At 46.1% G+C, this 12306-nt stretch overlaps 1 long non-coding RNA gene across 1 annotated transcript in view; it reads right to left on the bottom strand.

The window, feature by feature from the left end:
- Positions 1-1484: 1484 nt before the first annotated feature.
- LOC102491713 (uncharacterized) overlaps positions 1485-12306 on the bottom strand; it is a 26066-nt gene continuing 15244 nt past the window's right edge. Inside the window, exon 3 of the long non-coding RNA XR_337043.1 lies at positions 1485-1902. This is a non-coding gene — a long non-coding RNA (uncharacterized LOC102491713). The remainder of the gene's footprint in view (positions 1903-12306) is intronic.

The following is a 12306-nucleotide window of genomic DNA, read 5'->3' on the forward strand; positions in this document are numbered from 1 at the left end:
CAAGAGAGAGGGAAAGTGAGAAAGCAGGCCATGAGGTCCCGGACTTGAACCACGGTCAGCCATGTGGGAGTGTCCAGTGCCTTACCCACCATGCCACCTGCTGGCCCCAAGGCAGTGATATTTTATACATGGATGAGAAGTACAGGGTGGACCTTAGCAGGTCTCCGACCAGGGCTGCTCCCCGGCGGTGGGGCTAGACTCCTCCAGCCTCATCTGCAGCACCAGTGGAAACCACAGCGTAATTTCCAAGTGTGCCTGGGGGCTGTGGGCAGAGAAAGCCCCGCACTGTAGTTCTGCACAGCGTGCTCCCTGCTGTGTGAGGGACCGTCCTCAGAACAGGCTAGTAATTCCCTTTGCTGAGCCACCGATTCTCTTCCAGATCCTAGAAACATGCAGCCCCCACAGAGAATGCAAGGCCACCACTACAGTTACCTCTGTGCCAAGAGGGCATTTGAGAAAGAAAAGGAAGGACCGACCATGCTCATGCTAGAAGATGGTTCTCTCTTTTAAAAATCATTTATTTATTATTATTATTATCTTTGTAAAGTTTGTTATAGGGCACATGTGCTCACCGGAGAGAGACTGAGAGACAAAGGGGAAGTGAGAAAGCAAGCCGCCAAGTCCCAGACATGAGCCACAGTGGGCCATGTGGGAGCCCAGTGCCTCAACCCCCGTGCCACCTGCTGGCCCCTCTCCCTTGACCTACTTCTTTGTAGTCCTCCTCTGAGCGTCTCCTTGGGGCCTGCAGAATGCCTCTCTGGTGTCCTGGAGCACTAAGCAAATAGACAGTGATCGCGAGAAGGCGCAGGGCACCGGGGAGGCAGTAAGCGCGGCTCAGAGGCATCAGGCACCGTGGAAGGGGAAATGCCTCCTCGGAAGGCACAGGGAAGTCGTATAACGTAATCGTCCCTCGGCTCGGCCCGTTTCCATTACTCAATAAAACAGACGCTCCCTGGGGCAGGTTGTGCATCCTGCTCTCCCCGGCGCCACGGTGCCGTGCCTGGCTTTCCTTGATGCGCAGGAAGTATTTATTAAAAGGAGGCAAGGAGGCAGGCAGGGAGGGAGAAATATGTGTAGGCTGCAAAGTTTCTGAGAAGGACGCAAAGGAATCGTGGGCAGAAGGGCAGAAGGGCAGGGTCTGGTAAGAACCGAGTTTGCCCTCCAGCTCTGAACGCGGAATCCCAGCACGAGTGACGGCTTGGCCCAAGGTTTGCGCATGCGCCTGCGCTCAGCCCCAGCTGGCATCAGTAGCCTGGGAGCGGCCCTAGCCTAACCCCACGGATATAGGGTACTCACCAGTGGCAACCCGAGGTGGACCCACAGGAAGAAACTGAAGGCCAGGCCTCTTCTCCCTGGGGCTGCCTGAGTTCCTTCACGACGGCCACTCCTGGGAACCAGTCGTTCATGGAGGCCTAGGTAAGGAGGCAGCTCTGCCATGGTGGCCACAGAGCCTGGACCCACTAGAGGACCTGCAGGTAGTGGGTGTAGTCCTAAGAGCAGCTTCGGCTCTCCAGGAACCTGGCTGGGTACGCGAAGGCGTGCCAGTTCGCTTGGTGTAACACAAAGCCATCTTTGTAGAACTTCTTCTTCCTCAACCATGCTGGGAGGGAAGCAGGGCCGGAAACATCGTCCCATTCTGCAGACGAGGACAGTGAGGTTCAGTAGGGCTGGAGAGCTTTCCCGAGGTCACAGAACCACTAGAGTGCCAGGGTTCCTGGTTCAGGGCATCAGCAGAGGCACATAGCGGCGATGCTGGAGTCAGCCAGCAGAGGGCAGCCGACACAAAGAGACCGTTCAGGGCTTGGCAGATGCGACGGTCAGTCACCAACACTGTGGGCCAGCTGGGCGTCCTGGCTCCCTGGGAAGCTACGCTGAGAAAGACAGCATCACTTCTATGATTTCCTACCAAACAAACAAACAAACAAACAAACAAGCCTTACCTAAAACGAACCCTGACAATCAGGTAAACCCCAAATTCAGGGACAATCTAGGAAACAGCTGGCTGGCACGCTTCTGAAGGTCTGAGGAACAGTTCCAGGTTAAAGAGAGGAAAGGGACATGCCAACTAAATGCGGTAAATGACTGATCTTTAGATGGCTCTTGGGCTGAGGAAAAAGCGTTAGATGTAAAGGACGTTATTAGGACAACTGTAATTCGAATTTGGGCTGCGGTTTAGATGATAATAGTGTATCAGTGCTAAGTTTCCTGTTGATAATTGTACTGTGTTTACTTAAGAGAATGTCCTTGATCTCAGCAATGTTTAGGAGTAATGGGTACAATGTCTCCAATTTGCTTTTATCTATTTTTAAATTTTATTTCTTTCCCAGAGGGAGGAGGTAAGGGAAGGGGGCCTCTGAGAGATGAGACAGGCACTCCCAACAATGTCTTCATGCCATCAGCCACCCCTAGCTTCAGCCAGCCAGGATCACAGGTGTGCGTGTGTGCCGTGTGTGCGTGAAACCTCTGTATGTGAACCCAGGATCTTCCTTCCCACGTGGCCTCAGCACTGCGGACTGTTTCAGCACGGCTGCACTCACCTCCAATTTACTTTTTTAAAAGACTAAATAAGGGACCAGCAGATGGCATAATGGTTACTTCGCTGGACTCCCCTATGACCTACTGCGGTTTGAGTCCCAACCTGGAGACTTGAAACTCACGCTGGGCATGTATGTGTGCATTCCCAAAATCTTGAGAGGAGAATGGAGGAGAAGGCACTGTGGCATGGCCATCCCCCGGGGGGGTGATTTCCTACTTTCTGTCTCTCTGTGTCCTCTGTCTCTCTGGTGAGTGCATGCACCCTATAGCAAAAATATCTCTTAAAAAATTAAATTCTATTAAATTTTTGCTTGAGGGTGCATGTGATCACCAAAGGGAGGTAGAGAGACAGAGAGAGGAGAGGACAAAGTACCTCTTTCCAGAGGGAAAGGTCCCTGCAATCCCTCCTCTATCTCTCCTTCTTGTTAAGATTTGGGCACACACAGGCACACGTGCACACACGCACACATACACACATGTTTGGCATGTTTCTCAAGCTTTTACATCTAAGACAGACTGTAAGTTTTTTAATTTATTTAATATCCAGCTGCTTTAACCACCAGACCATGGAGTTAGTTCCAATTTGCCTTAAAATGATTTTCTTTAAAAAACAAAGAGAAAAGGATAAGGCTATAAAAGAAATGGCACAAACTGAAAGTAATAAGTCAGTCTCAGTAAAGGGCACATGGGAGTTCCTTTACACCATACTTGCAATGTTTCTGTAATTTTGAAAGTGTAATTCAAATGAAAATTTACCCCCAAAAAGATTTTTTTTTTTTGAGAGATTTTCACTGTAGGGCGCGTGCGCTCGCCAGACAGACAGACAGAGACATAGAGACAGAAAGCGAGAAATCACCCCCCAGGGGGGATGGTCACGCCGCAATCCCTTCTCCTCCATTCTCCTCTCGGGATCATGGGCACGCACGCACACGCACCCGGCGTGAGTTTTAAGCCACCGGGTCCGGTACACGAACCGCGGTCGACTACGTGGGAATCCAGCGACATAGCCATTACGCTAACTGCTGGTCCCCCCCCCCCAAAAAAGTTTTTAAGATGGCGCGATGGCTGTGGTGCAGCAGTAACTAGCACCGTGCAGGAGGCTCTCTGGCCGCCGAGGTTCAGATTCTGGTTTAGTCTAAAAAGCATGCCAGGCCCGCAGGTGGGTGCCCAGGATCCTGAGGAGCTGGAAGGCTGAGGAAATGGGATCACAGCCTGGAGAAACCCTGTCAAGGATGCCTTCTCTGCCTCTCTCTCTGCCACACATTTGCTATCATGAGAAGAAGTAACTAAAAGAGAAAAGGCTGCCCTAGTTCTTGGGGTTGAGCGTTATGGAAGCCACACCTGATTCCAGGCAGAGCGATCTCCCTTCATAGGAGTGGAGCCGGGGGTGTGGAGGCCTCTTAGTGAAGTGCAGGCCAGCTCTCTGTGGAGCCAGACCTGACCTTTGCCCCACACTGGCCAGAGCAGCTGCACACAAAGCTCACCTGATAATGAATTACCTGACCTAGGAGATGGCTCTCACTGGAAATGAGGGCATGTAATGCACACCTGTGTATGAAGGAGGGGCAGTGGACCGGGCAGAATGGACCTGTGAGGGCTGGGGACACCGGGGACATTCTAGGGCCTGTGAAATACAGAAAAGGAGCCTGATTTAGGGCGGGTGAGACCACCACCTCAGCTTTACTGGGGCGGCCCTTCCCAAAGATAAGGCTGCTGTTACTGAATGAGCAGGGAAAATAGGAACAGTAAAAATGACTACTGTGAGGAACCGCCGTGAACAAGGACAAGGAGTAGAAAGAGCCTGTGGGAATGGCGTCGAGTGGACCAGTACGCGTGACCCTCACCGGGAGGGCTGCCTCTTCCACCCACCACCTGAGAATTCTGACTCATTTAGGCCTGGGAGTGGAGTTGGGGTTAGCTTACATTCTAACAAACCCAGAGGTGCCGCCATTTGGGCCACATTTTGAGTGGCTATGATGTAGCAGACGATTGTGTCCAGCCTACCCAGGAAGGGTCCAGGTTGTGTGGGGCACATAAAAACCACAAGTGAAGTATTCTAAGAGGTCCCAGGGTGACTAGGATCCCTTTGACAGGCCAATAGGGATTAGAGATTTCATCATGGATGAAATGCCACCTAAACGGTGCTTCAGAGATGGACGGAGGAGGGCCTTCTCGGGAGAGGCATAAAGACTCAGAAGGAAGTCCTGCCCCATCCATCGTTTGGGCTGGGGTGGGGAGACGTGATGGACGGAAAGGCAGTCGGGAGCCCTGGCTCCAGGTCAGGAGCTGGAACTGTATTTGGCAGGCCGTGCAGAGCCTCTGGTGGGATGTGACCAGAGGCAGGGCTTTCTAAAGATTGCCCTGGTAGTGACAGGAAGGGTGGGCTGGTGGAGGCGCAGAACCAGAGAGCAGGTCCCAGCAAAAGGCTCCGCGTGAGATAAGGGCCTGAGGAGAGGCAGTGGCCATGAGCACAGAAACTAAGGGAATTTCAGCATCTTAGCTAGGTGAGAAAAACGAGGATTCATTGTTCCCTTGGTCCTTAGGCCTTCAGTTACCACTGAAATTGACATGAAGCGCTCACGTTTACAAAGACATTTGAAAAAATTAGTCTGTTTGGGCCAGCAGGTGGTGTGGTGGTTAGGCACTGGACTCCCACGTGGCTGACCACGGTCAGGACCTGGCGCTCGCTTTCCCACTTTCCCTCTCTCTTTCTCTCTGTCTCTCTCTGGTGAGTACACGTGCCACATTGCAAATGGGAAAAAAAAAAAAGTAGCAATGATGATAATAAACAAAATCAAATAAGTCCTTAAAAATGTTAACTCATTAAGTATATTTAAAGGACATTTAGTACTAAAAAGTTACGTGTGAGCTTTCACATGAACACCTTCAAGAGTCTTCCAGGCAGGAGGTGGGAAGGCGATGCTGATGTGCTGGTGGATGTTTGACAGTCGGCCGGGGGTTGAGGAGAGCCCTGGCTGTAAACTGCTGCTGCAATGGCGGGGTTCAAGCTAACAATATGATGTGCATGAGCTTGCAAAATCCCCCAAATGTAACAACTGGGAGCCAGTATGAGCTGGGTCCGACACACTCCCGAATGGAGACCAAGGGACAGGAAAGGTTAGAGCCCAATAGCCGTTAAGTCCCTTGTCAGCATTGGTCCATGGACCCTAGAGCCAGAACTGCATGTGGAAGAAGCCCGCCGGCCTGATGGCTTTGCGCAGCACGCACTGAACATCACTTAGCAGCAGTTCTTCTCAAAGAGTAACAAATGACAGTGGGATTTGTTCCAGGGCTCCAAAGGCAAGAGGATTGTCCCATATAATAGAGAAGCATAAAGGAAACAAAAGAATCTTAGAAGTAAGAAGAAGGAGACCTGATCTTTGCAAGTGTCTCTGTCTCTGCAGCCTAGCAGAAATATGCTTAACTGTCCTAAGCCTCAGCTCTTGCCTTTAAAAATGAGGACATCACTAAATATGTCCCCGGCATGTTGCAAAGCCCAGAAGGCATTCACAAGTAGGAATTTCTCTGCATGCCTTCTCTGCTTTCTCCCCTGCTGCAGCATTAACCACCCCTCGCCCCTGCCACCCCTCCTTAGGTTCAGGCTGGCCCAGGCCCTGCATCTGTCTAGCAGGACCCATCCTCCCATTTCTTTTTTTTTTTTCAATTAGTAATTAGTTTATTTACATTTAATCACATCTTTACATTGTACAACATTTCTTTTTCCAGCACAAATACTATGCATGTCAGTCAAGCCAAAGATATTACTCTATAACTTATCAGCAAATAGCTTCTCATTTTTTTGTTAATTAAGCATATTTTACTTGTTTTTTTCCTTCCCCTTTCCCCTTTCTCCCTTCCATACTAAACTTTTTCCCCACATTTTAATGATTCACAAAATACCTTAAACTAAAAGTATGGACAAAGCTAGGCTCTAGTTACAAATGCGCTGTAGTTTTCTTCTGAAACATTTTTTACAATTAATTAATTAATTTACATTCATTCCCTGAGCATCGTCACAGCATACAAAATGTGATTTCCCATCCAGAATATACTGCATAGTGGCTTAATCATCCATGCTATCATCAATAATTTTCCATTTCTAGTTTTATATATATATTTTTTGTTTTCCTACTTATTTCTCACCCTCTGCCATTTCCCACCCTCCTCCCACATATCTCAGGTATCTACAGTTGTTTTCCATTCCTTCCCCATTTAATCCTCCCACTTCTGAGGACTGTCCCAAGCCTCCCAGGAAGATCTGAGAGCCCTGCCTGCTCCTCTCAGTTGCAGAAAGAAAGAAAAGCGAAGGGAAGGGGCTGCCTGTGCTCTTGTTAGCTCTCGCCCTCCTGCTTTTTTTTTTTGGAGAGGTTTTTGCTATGAGGCACATGCACTTGCCAGATAGACAGAGAGAGACAGGGAGATAGAAAGCAAGAAATCACCGCCCAGGGGCGGGGGTGGGGGGATGGCCACGCCACAATTCCTTCTCCTTCATTCTCCTCTCAGGATCTTGGGCACACATGCACACGCGCCTGGCATGAATTCAAGCCAACGGGTCCAGGACATGAACTATGGTCAACTACATGGGAGTCCAGCGACATAGCCATTACACCAACTGCTGGTCCCTCTCCCTCCTGCTTTGGCTTCTCACAATCTCTACTTCCTACCCTTGGGTCCTGGTATATTTTTCTGATGGTCTTTTTCTTTACTTTCAAATTGGGATTCTGGTTCCCAAAGAACTATAACCCAAAGAACCTGAGACGCCCAGTGATCCTCCTTTTAAAATGTGGGTATAGATGAAAGACACTAAGCTGGGAATCTGGTTTTGACCTCAGGGAAGGCGACCTCACATCTCTGGGTCTCTATTTCTCATCTATAAAATGAACCAATCAACTCAATGAATGTAAATGAATTCCATCTCTGATGTACTGCTCTGTTCTATGCATCTTTATCTAATGAGTTTATGATAGTGAAATGCCCATTCTATTTCATGAGTCATAAACAGTTGGTTTGAATGACCAGAGTTTTTCCTGTGTGGACAGCCTGACTAACTCCCTGGCTAATCCTGTCTGGACACAGGTTAACCCTCAGCTAGCCTGGTGGTTGCAGAGAGTCTCAGAACTTGTGGAAGATCATGGAAGCCCCTTGACAGCTGATGTTGGCATGGAGAAGGCTGATGCTATAGGTAGTTAGACCTTTATAAATATTTTGAAACCATGTAGAAGTCCTAGAGTCCCTGAGGTTGACCTCGGATGGGGCTGACCTGAGCCGGTTGCTTGTCTGAGTCTTTGAGAGTTGGATGAGCATGGGGAGGGGTGGTCATTTCAAGTCAGGTGTAACCACTTTGAGTGTTCACCCTAGGAGATAGTTTCCCTATACCCAGGAAAAACTTAAGGGACTAATCTTCAAAAGTTATTGTGAAAGATCTACAGTATATACCGTTTGGGTATTTCTTTCATGAAATGCTTGGAAACAGAAGTGTTTCAGATTTTTTCAAATTTTTAAATAGTTGCATATACATAATGAGATACCTTGGGGATGCGACCAAAGTCTAAATATGCAGTGTGTGTTTCGTGTATACCTTACATTCATAGCCTGAAGTGATTTCATGCAATATCTTTGTACGGCAGTGTTTTAACTGTGATCTGTCACATGGGGTCAGGTGTGGAATTTCCTGATTGTGGTGTCATGATAGTGCTCAAAAAGTTTCAGATTTTGCAAGCTCAGTGGCCTGCACCTGTAGTTCTAGCCACTCTGGAGCTGAGGCCGGAGAATTACAACAAGCCAAAATTCTGTCTAACTGAAAAAATAAAATAAAATCCAGTTTCAAGGCATTTCAAATTTCCTGATTAGGAATTGCTCAACCTGCAATTATTAAAAAAAAGAAAAGAAAATGAAATGATTTGTTATCCAAAGACCTGGAGATGGCTTCTTATGCTAATTCGATTTATATCCCTCTAATGTTTTGCATGTCATTATGTTCTACACAGTCTTATAAACTGCTTATCTCAGTTGTGAGAGGTCCTCATTAAAGACTTTAATTAGTAATGTATGCAAATGTTTAAGATCAAATAATACCAAAGACCTTATAATAAAGAACACGAGTCACTTTCCTCACCTCTCCCTATCATTGTCCTGCTCCCCTGATGCAAATTAAAGCTTTTTTGTTTGAGTTCCTTGGTGATTACTTTCATATTTCTAAACAACATGTTGTATATTAATTTGGTAACTTAAATGCTTTCTGATTTCCTGCTACGATAAAGGAGACAGCTCACTTCTGTCCCACTTCAGACTTCCTCCACTCTTTTGCATTTAGTAGAATCACATTTTCTGCTCTTTCTTAAGTCTCCTCCTCAATTTCAAAGGATCTGATTAAACTCTCATTTCCTGTCCCTTTAACTATAGTATCTCTGAACTCCTCGCTTGGTAAGAAGAGGACTTGGCACTCCCTCCCTTCCCTCCACCTCTTCTCTCTTCCACCTCCTAGCCTCTGTCAGTCTATTCTATAGTTTCATATTTTGTTCTGCAATCATTATTGAGTTGAATATGTTTGAATAAGATTGATTCTTTGAGTTGAAGACCAGAAAATAATGTTTATTTTATTTTGATTATGTAAATATTCATAGCAAGTCAAAGTAGTGAACTAGGATTCATTCTTTCTTCCCTTCCTTCCTTCTTAAGTTTCTTTCTTTCATGAGATAGAGAGGGAGAGAGAGAGAGAGAGGGAGGGAGAGATAGCTTAATAGATCTCACCACTCTGCAGTCCTCCTTACCTTTCCAGCCATCCAGGACTATAGGCCAACCAGGGATCCAAACCCAGGGCCTTCCATATGGCTCCAGTTATCACGTAGCAGGGCCTAACTGCTTGCATCTCCTTGGACGGGCCAGAGATTATATTTCTTGTGTAAGGGTGAATGTCCTTACTCAATAGAGACTATGTCGAGAACAAATTATGTTATTGTCTCCTTTTTACATTCCTCCAGTTTCCTTTATCTTCATGTTTTCCAAGCTTTTAATCACACTATTTTTCTATTGATTCTACTTCTCTCTTTTTCAGCTCCCCTCTAAAAGTGAAACAAGACAAAACTAGAAACCCCTCTGTTGCTCACTGCAGTTCTTCGTTCCCCTGCTCTTGTTTACATTGGGTCTGCAGTATAGCTGCTATACTGCAATTTCCCTTCACTGCTTTCAATGATTAGTCACTCCTTTTAAGTTTCCAGTTGCTTCTTCTTGCTTTCTTTTTTTTTTTTTAAAGAATTATTTTATTTAACTTTATTTATTTATTTTAATTTGACCAGAGAGGGACAGAGTTAGAGAGTGAGTGAACAAAAGAGAAAGAGAGAGAGAAAGCAAGCCGCTAGGTCTGGGGCTTGAACCATAGTCAGCCATGTGGGAGTCCAGCACCCTTAACCACCACTCCACCTGCTGGCCCCACATCCTCTTTCTTAATTTACACTCTCATTTTGCTGGAGTATATCTTCAGGTAACTCCCTACCAAAAGCTATACAGGGGTTAAAATTTAGAGTACTTTTATATATGAAAATGTCTTTATTCTATTTTTCACTTGTAAATCATCTGGGTATAAAATTCTAGGTCAACCTACAATAATATCCCTCAAAATAGAATCTGTCTTCTCCTACCTGGAAACCTTTAGCATCTACTTTTTTTTCTCGGTGTTTTGAAAGCTTTCAGTGTCGTGTCTAGGCGATGATCTTTCATTTGTTGTACCAGGCACTCGTTAAGCCCTGTCAATCAGTGATCCATCCCCTTCATTTTAGAAAATTGTCTACTGTGTTTCTTTCATAAATTCCTCCCTTTTCTTTGAACTCTTTTCTCTTTCTGAAATTCCTATAATTTTGATCTCAAAATGTTAGGTCATTCTTTTTTATCGTTTGTCTTTTCTGTTTTATTTTGCATTTTTTTTTTTTTAAATCTGTACTTGGGGGCCAGCTGGTGGTATGGAAGTTAAGGCAGGTGAATCTCATAGTCAAGTCCGTGGTTCGAGTCCCAGAACCAGTGGTTTGAAAATCATGCTGCGCACATGTGCATACTTGCCCAGAATTCCAAGAGGAGAATGGAGGAGAAGGGATTGCAGCATGGCCATTCCCCCCAGAGGGTGATTTCTCACTTCCCTCTCTCCGTCTCTTTCTGGCAAGCACATGTGCCCTATGACAAAACAAAACAAAACAAAACAAAACAAAAAGAAAATGAAAAAAAAAGAGAGAGAGAGAGAAAAGAAAAGAAAATCATACCGGGTACATGTGTATGCATGCCCAAAATTCCAAGAGGAGAATGAAGGAGAAGGGATTGGGACATAGCCATGTCTTCCCACCTCCTGCCCTGTTTCTCCTGCAAGTGCACATGCCCTGTAACAAAAAACAAAAAAAAAAAAAAAAAACATGTAAGAAAAAATGATCAGTAGATGGTGTAATGGTTATGTTGCAGGACTCCCACGTAATTGACTGCAGTTTGAATCCCGGACCTGGTGGCTTAAAACTCACGCCAGGTGCGTGCGCATGCATGCCCAAGATCCCAAGAGGAGAATGGAGGAGAAGGGATTGCGGTGTGGCCATCCTCCCTGAGGGGTGATTTCTCGCTTTCTGTCTCTCTGTCTCTCTCTGTCTGTCTGGTGAGCGCATGCGCCCTATAGCAAAAACCTCTCCAAAAAAAGAAAACAAACAAGCAAAAAATCTGTACTTTGCAGAGTTCTTTAACTTCTCATTATAGGGCTGTGCAATCATTAAGAGAGACAGGGTTGGGGGGAGTGAGAAGTCAGCCCCCCAGGCGGATTGCCATGCTGCAGTCCCTTCTCTTCCATTCTCCTCTCTGGATTTTGTACATGTGTACATACATGCCTGGCATGAGTTTCAAGCCACCAGGTCCAGACAGGAACTATGGCCCAGCGCCTTAACCACCATGCCTCCTGCTGGTGCCTTGGCAAATATTTTAAATTTCAAATAGTTCTTTCTTATTGTTTCTTTTTCATAACTTTCTTTGTTTTTGTTTTTGTTTTTGCTATTTGGTGCATAGGTTCCCCAGAGAAAGAGAGAGAAAGGGAGAGGGGAAGTAATACAGCACGCCCCAGCAACGTTGGCCACACTGCTTTCCCTTCTCTTCCACTCTCTTCTTAGGATTTTGGGCACACATACACATGTGCCAGCATAGTTTTCAAGCTGCTGGGTCTGGGACTTGAACTGCAAAGTCAGTCATGTGGGATCCAGCTGCCTTAACCTCCACACTGCCATTTGCCCGTAACATTCTTATTTGGTTTTGCTATTGTAATATTTTCCCCAGTTGCCTCTATGGTTTTTAAAAGTTGTTTTCATTTTTTTTCTTTCAAAGATTAAATTTATTACTATTTTTTAAAATTTGCTATAGGATACATATGCTCACCAAAGAGAGAAAGCAAGCTGCCAGGTCTGAGACTGGAACCATGGTCGACCATGTGAGTCCCGGGTCTCAACTACCACGCCACCTGCTGTCCCCCACCCTGTGTTTAGAAGCTTTTATTTAATTAAGTCGTCCTTTTTGTTACATGAATTACCTCTAGAATGATGTCCGCCTGTTGTCTATCTTTTCTTACTCCTTCCTGTTGCAGACTTTCTTCTCTGTCTGTATTCTCTTGGCTTTTCATTTCTATTTAAGACTGAAACTATAAGGAGGCTGATAGGAAATTTACACACAGAGTCAGAGCATGTCCATTGTCTCGGTTTTCTTTCGGGAAAGTTGTCAGGAAACCAGTCTTTTGTGGAGGGGCCCTCAAGGGAGGAATGC

This window comes from Tupaia chinensis, unplaced genomic scaffold (genome assembly GCF_000334495.1).
Source record: "Tupaia chinensis unplaced genomic scaffold, TupChi_1.0 Scaffold144016_1, whole genome shotgun sequence".
In the NCBI taxonomy this organism is placed as follows: Eukaryota; Metazoa; Chordata; class Mammalia; order Scandentia; family Tupaiidae; genus Tupaia; species Tupaia belangeri.